Genomic DNA, 10,055 nt, shown 5'->3' with positions numbered 1-10,055 from the left:
CTGAGGGTTGCAGCCTAAATAAAAACACCTAGCACAATAATAATGATCCCTTATATATACATGGTTGTGTTAAGAATGCTATGAATTCTGTATCTAGACTGTTGCTTTGTCAACTGAAGAGTTGAGCAGCCACCGTAATGAAAAATTGCAGCAAGCCCTTTTCTAGCTTTCTCCCTCCTCTTTGCATTTGCAATTGGGGTAATAAACACCGACTGTTTACATTGGCAACGATAGACACACCTGGTTTTACAACAGCGGCATGTGATCTGTAGGAACTGACACTGAACAAGCATTGAAAATTGCAGGCTTTTTCACTGCAAACTGCTTGACTTTAAAGAGGGTTAAAATGCAGTGGAATGAATAACATATTCCCCATCACGCTGCAGCTGTCTTCAAAGGGATGCACAATGCAAATCATTTGCATTGTAAACAAGCTGCAGAATCTTGTGCTTTGTGGGTCACAAATACCTTGAAGAGATGTGGGTAACAATTGCAGATGAATATATCTCCAATGAAGTTCAACTACTTGCACCGTTTTTTTAAAAAAAATAATGCTCCCCTGGGTTTTGAGAGAGAGTGTCTAGTGGCAAAACACAGAAGGCTTAATAAGCTCATTCAGACTGTGGCTTTTCCTCTCTGCCTCCCTCCCATTCGAATTGGCTCCAAGGGGAGTGGCTTCCCTTTGATCAGCTCGACTTCATAGGCTGAAGGATCTCGTGGGCTGGATTTTCCCTTAAACTGCCTCTGTGGAACAAGCTCAAGATCTCTGAGCTAAAGAAGCACTTAGCTAGAAGCTGTTTCCCAGTTTCTGAAGAGATCCTGGGTGTTCAATTGCCTTTTCCTGAACACCGGCATGGTCATTTAACTTAACACTGAAGGAGAGTACTTGGCTATTCTTTTTTAAAAGGAGAAAAAAAACACCAGAAGGATAATGGGTCGCTTTCCTCCCTCGGGGCACAAGGTTAGTACACTTCAAACTTCTACGCATATATGTCAACTGTCCGTGTTGATTCTCTCAACTTGTTGCCAAGCTGTCATGGAGTTGGTGACAGCCCTAGGCAGTCAAGGCTTCAGCTTCCTGCCTGCTAACAAGGGGAGAAGGATGACTTTATATAGGGTATTTTTTTAATTTTTGCAGAACAGGAGGGGTTGCTTTCAATATAAACGATGGCAGGGATCTGGCTGTTAAAGATTAAAAATGGAAGTTTCCTCTGGAAAGCTATCTGTCGCCTTCAGTTTTGGCATGTACAATTTAAAATGACTTTTTTTTGCTGGGTTTCACTTTGCTTTTGATTTGGCTTCGCTCCCAACGTGCTGAGCACCCTAGAAGTTTGGAAGGGGGAATGATCAACACTATTGCAGGCGGCTGGCCTCTTAAAAGATTATGTAATGGGCTTATTAGAAGCTATGTAAGTGCCCGAACGTATAGATCCGAAACTTCTGTAGATCTCAGATGGCAAATGGGAAAGATGGATAGTTCTTAATGAAATATTTTTTTCTGATAAAGACTCAAAGATCTTTGCCAGGCAAAGAGAGCCAGTACTTCTCTCTCTCTCTCTCTCTCTCTCTCTCTCTCTCTCCCTCTCTCCCTCTCTCCCTCTCTCCCTCTCTCCCTCTCGCTTTCTCTCCCTCTCGTCACTAGAGTGGGCAGCCACAGTACAATGTCTGATGGTCATTCTTATTGGTTTAACCAGCAGTCATTTTGTTGTAACCACAACTTGCTCCTGTGAAGAAGAAAATGTGCAAACTTGTGTTGATTCCTCAGGTCCAAGTGATAGCAAGCTCAAGCCCAGAATGGATGGAGAAATTATATGGCTATGTACTACCTCTTGGGAATCCTGGTCCTCCTTGCAGGATCCTCTTAGGCAATTGGTTGGCCACTTTGAGAACAGGATACTGGACTAGATGGGACTTTGGTCTGATCCTGCAGGGCTTTTCTTATGTCCTTAAGTGCATGGAGCAGAAGGTCCAAAGGCCTGGAAGGGGGGCAATCTGGCATCATAGAGAGAGGGCCTAGTGGCCTTCTTGGTGAGAGCCAATGTTGTTGTTGTTGTTGTTGTTTACAAATCTCTTCCCTTGAGGCATCCTGAAGCAATTTAAAATAATAGGTATGTACAAAGAGATCAATATCAACTTATGCAAAACAGGTGTATCTAAAAGAATTGCATGTGTAAAGACAATATATCAAAACGACAGCAGTGCATATATAAAATCAGTTCAAAGACTGATGCCAACTGGGAAGAAGATATTGATGGGCTCTTGACAGGAACGTCTTTAACAGGTGCCAAAAGGACCATAGGGATGTGCGTTGAGAGGGAGTTCCACAGGACAGGTGCTGCCAGACTGAAAGCATGATTCTGACACTGCGCAGAATGGACCTCCTGATAGGGGGGTCTCTGCAGGACACTCTAGTAGTTAGAGACCTGGGTTCAGATGCTCACCCAGCCATGAAGCACATTCAATCACCTTGGAGACTTCAGCCTCACCTACCTCATGGCTGATAACAGGGTAAAATAGGCGAACATGGAGAAGGACCATAGAAACTACCCCTTGCATCTTGTTGGTATAAAGACTGGCTATTGAGGCAGATGAAACTGTCAAGGCTGAGAGACGGTTCTAGATCTTAGGTCTATATAAACAGGCAATGGCATGGGTTTGGCCATCTAGGATTACCTGGGTGATTCAGGTCTGTGGTGCTAGTGACCTGGCTTAAACGGCCTCGGGTTTCTTCCACCACAGAGATGTAGGCGTCATGAAATGGTGTCTTCCCTGAAAGTCTCCCAGGTGTGAGCACATCGGTGTTGACACTATGAGATGCGTAGGTGTGTTTTCAAACCTGCTATGGACACCCTAAGGATTCTTTTCTGCAAGTTGCTGTCTGTCCATGCATCTGACTTGCCAGCAGACCTGGTTCATTAGTGCAATTCTTGGGAGCAAGGCCTGGGACTGACTCCTGTGTAAAACTGGTGTGTGTGTGTGTGTGTGTGTGAGAGAGAGAGAGAGAGAGAGAGAGAGAATGTGCACACACAAATGCTTATACAAAAAAAATATTGGGATTAGTTTTGTAATTATTTGGAAAGTGAGCAGAGTCCTAGCTTCCTAGCTAGCACATTTACCTCAGGAAGAGTTAAATGAATGGCCAGTTCTAGCATAAACACTTCAAGTGCATGTGATCAGGGGCAGTTGGTACAAAAGGGTAGCATCCTATTAGTGAGGATGTAGTGATTACAAGGGACGCGGGTGGTGCTGTGGGTTAAACCACAGAGCCTAGGACTTGCCAATCAGAAGGTCAGCGGTTCGAATCCCTGCGATGGGGTGAGCTCCCGTTGCTCGGTTCCTGCTCCTGCCCACCTAGCAGTTCGAAACCACATCACAGTGCAAATAGGTACCACTCCGGCGGGAAGGTAAATGGCGTTTCCGTGCGCTGTTATGGTTTGCCAGAAGCAGCTTAGTCATGCTGGCCACATGACCCGGAAGCTGTACGCTGGCTCCCTCGGCCAATAAATCAAGATGAGCGCCACAACCCCAGAGTCAGCCACAACTGGACCTAATGGTCAGGGGTCCCTTTACCTTTACCTTTTAGTGATTACAAACATGGGCATTTGAATCAATAAAACAGGGGGGAACCAATGTGTTTTTAGCTTTTATCAGCTCTTCATCAGGGGAAAAATAGATGCAAACTGTTTTCTCATGGGATCCCTGCAGGAGTTCCACACTCTGAGCATCAAACATGTGGGAATTGAGCCAGAGTTAATTGACTCTGCAGAGAGTTAGCTAAGATAACAGGGAATCTATTTTTATTTTTTAAAAAGAAATTCTCAGAAAATAATCCCTTAAGCATTTTTGTCTCCTCTGGTGCCTCCCAAGTTGCACAGGGAGCAATGCTGTTATTAAATTACTTGCATGCCATTCCTTTAATAGAACTTTTGAAGGAAAAAAAGGGAGTCTAAGTGTCAGCCTCACTTTTATCTCTTGTTTATTGCTGGAGTGAAGTGAACCTGGAATTTCTCTAGATAACCAGGGAACAGCCCAAGTCTGCCAAGGTAACCTGGGGGGGGGGGGTTAGGTCACTAAGACTTCCTTCAAGCTTGCTTGGCAGGAAATCTCTGAAGAGGAGCTTCCCAGGTGTGAACTTGGACCCTTCTGTTTGCCAGCCATCTATCTGTTCTACCACTGAGTTCCAGATCCCCAGTCAGTAAGCCAAAATGGCCTTGTTACCTACTACACATGTAATTTTTGCTCTTCGAGGTGGGAATTGTGCTGTTAATGGATTCCAGTCTGTTTTTGTTGTTTTTTTATGTGTTCCTGCTCACTAGGGCCTAGGGTAGCACCAGTCCCAGGTTTTGCATAAAGCCCTGGAGCTCTAGACCTGAGAGCAGTTGTAAAGACAGATTTCTAATGGGTCTTTCTATATATATATATATATATATATATATATATATATATGCAGGTTTTGGAGATGGTATATATATATATATGCAGGTATATATATATGGTATATATATATATATGCAGGTTTTTTGAAGATGACGAGTGAGACCTCGTCGAAACGTCGCCTAGACACCCCAACTTTTACACGGGAAGACACCCGAGGACACCAAAACCTGCATTCCTGTACCCGTGAAAATCTACGAAAGCAAATATATATATATATATATATATATAACATATCAATTCCAACAATCATTTAACATAACTTCTTATCTTATACTTAAGCTTAGAATAAGCTTATCTTAAGCTTAGAATATCTGCATTCTTTCTGTCCCATCTGTCTTACTCATTGAATATAGTTTTTGAACTGGATTTCAGTGAAGCTAATCTATTTTGACTCTTTCCCCCTGGATCACTTGAAGCCATATAACATGATGAGCAGTTGTAAACTAAAGTTAACAAACCGTAGCTTATCCCAAAAACACCCAGAATAGCTGCTGGTGTAGCTGCTGATGCAGAAGAACCTGTCCTTGTAAAATGCTATATAGCACAGTCTCCCTTTGGCTTCTGTGCTGGGTGGGTTCAAGGGTTTGTGAGGTCCACAAGGAATGTCCTTCACTAGTGAGTGTCCCAGCAGGGTTTCCTCCTCTTTCTACTGTCCTGTATGTGACAGGATTTGCCACTGGGTGTATGCTTGACAGCCAACCCTAGTCCCTGGCCCCCCTATGAGGAACAGTTGCAGTATTTGACAGGTGACATGATAGACGTTTATACAATCAATCAATCAATCAATCAATCAATCAATCAAACCTTTATTGCATTAGCAGACAGCCATAGCAGGATAAAACAAAAAATGCTAGAGACAAGCAACCAAACAAAATTCAAAGCCATATTACTGGGGTTATGACATTTAAATTACCCTAAGACAATAATGTAAAGTTCTTATTAGCTCATAAATAGGGCAGTAGAAAAAGAAATGTATGAAGTCCTCTACTTCATTCATTGTGCACGGACATAGACGCTGAGTAATAGGGGTCTTAGAGTAAATCCCCTGCAGGAAGGCCGTGGGACGTTTATACAATTATGTATGGCATAGAGGAAATGGATAGGGGACGCAGGTGGCGCTGTGGTCTAAACCACCGAGCTTCTTGTGCTTGCCGATTGGAAGGTCGGCGGTTTGAATCCCTGCAAAGGGGTGAGTTCCCGTTGCTCTGTCCCAGCTCCTGCCAACCTAGCAGTTCGAAAGCATGCCAGTGCAAGTAGATAAATAGGTACCGCTCCAGCGGGAAGGTAAACAGCATTTCTGTGCGCTTTGGCTTCAGTCATGGTGTTCCATTGCGCCAGAAGTGGTTTAGTCATGCTGGCCACATGACCTGGAAAGCTGTGGAGAAATGGCAGCTCCTTCGGCCTGAAAGCGAGATGAGCACCGCAACACCATAGTCGCCTTTGACTGGACTTAACCATCCAGGGGTCCTTTACCTTTTTACCTTTTACTAGGAGTTGAATGAGTTCCTCGTTTTGTCCCATATGCCTCTGTAGTTGTGCTTGCATTTGAGCGTCTCCTTCTTAGAACTTCTTAAAATGCTCTCAAACATTTGGTCAGTAGGGAGTCTAGAAAATTGCCCTGTTTGAGGAAAGACACTGTTGCTCACACAAGGACCCTGGAAAACAGGCATTCAAGTTGCAGCATTTCCGTCTGGCTGCATGCAAACAACACCTTTAAAGCACATTCACAGCACATCCTCCCCAAAACGATTTGGCACGTTAGTTTGTTAGGGGTTGCTTGGAATTGCAGTTCTCTGAGGGGTAAACAACAGCAACCAGACTCCTTTGAGGGAATGAATGTGCTTCAAATGTGCTTTAAAGGTACAGTGGTACCTCGGGTTACATACGCTTCAGGTTACATACGCTTCAGGTTACATACGCTTCAGGTAACAGACTCCGCTAACCCAGAAATAGTACCTCAGGTTAAGAACTTTGCTTCAGGATGAGAACAGAAATCGAGCTCCGGCAGCGTGGCAGCAGCGGGAGGCCCCATTAGCTAAAGTGGTGCTTCAGGTTAAGAACAGCTTCAGGTTAAGAACGGACCTCCAAAACGAATTAAGTTCTTAACCTGAGGTACCACTGTATAGTGCAGTGCATACAAAGCCCAAGTCCAGGCTGTTCAGATCGAACAATAGTTTATAGAACACACACGCGAAAAAGAAAGATGACTACAACCAACCAACAGGATTTGCGGAGACATACACAGAGAAAGATGTAAATAATCAAGACCAGGCAATCTGTGAGAGTCTGCAGCTAAGCTCAGAGCTTGCTGAATCCTGAGGTTTAATTTCTGGGAAAGCTGTGTCTTAATATTTGGAGAGACCAGTTTCTGCAGCAGCAGCAGCAGCAGCAGAAGAAGAAAATGGATTCTGCTAAACTGGGCTGAAGGTGACTGACTTTGAACAGAGAACAGATGTCTGATGTCATTCTGAGAAAGGCACTTGACAATCCTGAGATACCATTAGGAGCTGGAACCAACACTTGCTAGTGACGATATTCTTTTATATACATATTTGCTGACGAGTTGGGGTGGGCGGGCAGAAAGTGTTAACTTTTGCTGAAAAGATGCCCATACCTTCACCTGGGAAGGAAGTTGGCGTCTTTCAAGCTCCCCGTTTTACCAGTGCTTGCAAAACTGGATTGTAACTCTTTGTGTACTGTATTTATGTATATCTCTTCGAGCAAAATCCGAGTTTAATGTATATTTGTTCCTCTTTATATGTGGGTGGAAAAGAAAGAAAATGATCTCACTTGTGTCGCCCAGTATAGAGACGAAAATATGTGGCCAAGGATTGGGAATGAGCTGCAGCTGGCCACAGGTGGATCAGAATTCAAAGCCCAAGCTGATTCATATCTCGAAGTTGAAAGTGGGTATCACCTTGCATTAGGAGGCAGGAGCGCAATGTGTGAATGAATTTGTCTGATTTTTTTGTAGCAAGACGTTTGCACCAGGACTTAAAGCTATGGTATTCCCTTCCTGGGGGACTCCAGTAAGCACCTTGGACTTTAAGCAGGGTGGATAAAAATCAACAATTTTTAAAAATAAATCGAATTTTTAAAATAAAATGCTTTTGGAGGAAAAATCTTTCTAAAGATAGTTTTCTGTTTAAGGAAAGAAGGATTTGTTTTAAGTTTTTCATGTGTGCTAAAACTCAGTCAAAGTTTTTTTAAAAAAAAAATATGTTGAACCACATCAGTTAACGAACATGGATACATATGCTATAATATTATTGTTTGAGTTAAATAAATTGTTTAGATTGTTATTAAGGAAATGATTATTTTTCTCCTTCCAATAAAGTACAGCAGAAAAGTTGACTGTCCAAATATAAACAGTCAACTTATTAAACCTCACAATAATTTCATAATTATCCGTCTATGTATTTCTAATAGTATAACCAAATCAGTAATTTTTGATAGAACTGTAAAAACTACTCTGGAAATTTATTATTGTCTCAGGAGGTACAAATGATATAGGTTCATGAGCCGAATTGAATTTCTCACTCATCTCTAAACACTCCATTCCAAATTACATGTTTTGAATTTATATAGTATTTGGTACTTGAGTATTCATAGGGAAGTTTGTAAAATTCCCACTGAGACCTTCAGACATCTGTAAATGGGGATATTCCTGTCGTACATCATAAGCCCGTGGTTAATTAGGCTCTAGAATTCAACCTGTTCCTCCTTCAAATTTTTCTTTCCTCCTTTCATTTTTTCTTGAAGACATTTTTCTATTCCCAGGAGCTTTACAGTCTAACGGGCCCAATCCTCTCCTCTTTTTAGAACTAATTTAACACAATTCAGGCATGGAGACAGTTGATTTCATTGCTGTGTGTTGTTCCCATGAGTATCACTAGCTTAAATATAAAATATAATTTATTATGATTGGGGAAGAGGGAGAATTCCACACCTGAACTTCAGTCCCAAATCCAGGAGCAGCTGCTGGGAGGGGAGAGGAGTAAAGTACTTTGGAAAGCTGCTCTTCTTTGGAAGTCCAGTCATCATTACCAAAAATGAAAGATGCTATCTTGGAATAATTACAGTTATGAAATACAGTTGAGTCATGAGTCCTCAGGCCTGCCTATAAGTGTAAGGCACAGTAGACCTTGAAGACAGGCCTGCTTTGGTGTTACATGCATACAGTAGCATACTCAATGTGGACTTTAGGATAGAGCCCTCACAGAGTGCTTTTTGCCTGGTTAAAATGTGTCTTTGGAATGCAGCTGTGGCATTTGCCCATTCATTTAGAAAATGTCTGTGCAGGGGAGAGAGAAAGGGTTAAAAATGTAGACCAATAGGAAAGCCGGAGGCGGAGCCTACCTGATTATAAAAGGGCTTAGCCTAAGGTTTGAGTTAGTTGTTGGTGGGTAGTTGGTTGGTTTTAGTGGGTTGGTTGGTTGGTTGGTTGGGAAAGGCAGTTGGAAATAGAGACAGTTAGTGCTCTTGTGTGAGGGAAGGTAGAAGAGATAGAGAGAGGAAAATAAGACTAAGAAAGTAAAGAGTAACAACGTTTGGAATGCCGTTAAAGTTTGTTTGTGTCTGAAATAAACTACACTCTTCTTTTTTAATTTGAAAACCTGACTGAGACTGAAGTGATTTTACCAGGGAGGACCTGGTTGGTGGCAGCGGATTAGTGGTGTATGGGTCAATAGTCCGTGAGACGACCGGGGGCTCCGTACGAACGCCACAGCCGCAATGCTTCTTGCTTTCCTGGGCAGATAGAGAAGAAGGAGGCAGTTCAGAATTACAACGGGGGGTTGAGGGAGATCACAGCTCAGAGGCAGATGAGGGGGAAAGCTGGGAAATAATGGGAAAGGAGGAAGAAGAAGGCGCACCAGAGGGGGAACAGCTGAAGGATATAGTGTCTTTAGAAAGCATTCCAGACGCCCCCCAAAAACCTGGTGGGCATTGAAAGTAGAAGAGCAGAGAGCTCAGAGGCAATCTCAGCACCCGTACTGATGACGCATAATGGGAGAGAGGAAGGGGCTGGAGACCCACTTGACTTCAAGTGGCTGCATTTCTAAGCCTCTCTCTGTGAATATTGAATAAAAAGCACTGGTAAGAACTTTCCTTGTCTTACCAGTTCCTGGCAATGTACTGTGTGGGGTTGGATCCTCTGACACCTGACAGCTAGGTGGGCCATTGGCCTGATCCTGCTAGCTAATCTTACATTCTTATGTTCTGGAGGGAAGGTAGGTGGTGGGGAAGAAATGTGTAGAAGCCTTTGGCTTTTGCACGACTGCATTGTAGTCTAATGTACAAAAGCAAGGTTCACATTCCTTGCTCCACCCAGGTTTGCCCTGCCCCCTCCCGCCAGTATGTGGTCCTTAAGCGATTTCCCTGAAAGGAATGGGGGCTATTCTGCTGGGGGGGGAAGGTCCTGCATCACTGTTGTAAGCACTGGCTGCAGGGGTTCAGCAAGGGTTGAATTTCACATGAACGGAGCCTCTGGGGCCAATTTGGAGGTCCCCGCTGAGGCAAAAGCAGCCGTGCCTTTGCCCGGTATTCCACCTTGTGGCAGCGATCAATTATAGTGCCCAGCAGATGTTCCATTTTCATTGCAGCTCTCATGTCGTGTC

General features: G+C 43.4%; 1 protein-coding gene across 2 annotated transcripts in view; it reads left to right on the top strand.

Annotated features, from left to right (window-relative positions):
- Nucleotides 1-674: 674 nt before the first annotated feature.
- PLD1 (phospholipase D1) overlaps nt 675-10,055 on the top strand; it is a 115,597-nt gene continuing 106,216 nt past the window's right edge. For both annotated transcript variants that reach the window (XM_083739272.1, XM_083739271.1), the window contains exon 1: nt 675-961. The gene's annotated coding sequence lies outside the window, so the exon portion shown is untranslated. The remainder of the gene's footprint in view (nt 962-10,055) is intronic.

Source organism: Podarcis gaigeae (assembly GCF_964106915.1).
Source record: "Podarcis gaigeae genome assembly, chromosome: 5".
In the NCBI taxonomy this organism is placed as follows: domain Eukaryota; kingdom Metazoa; phylum Chordata; class Lepidosauria; order Squamata; family Lacertidae; genus Podarcis; species Podarcis gaigeae.
Note: the sequence above shows the minus strand (reverse complement) of the source record. Positions and strands in the feature narration are given on the sequence as shown.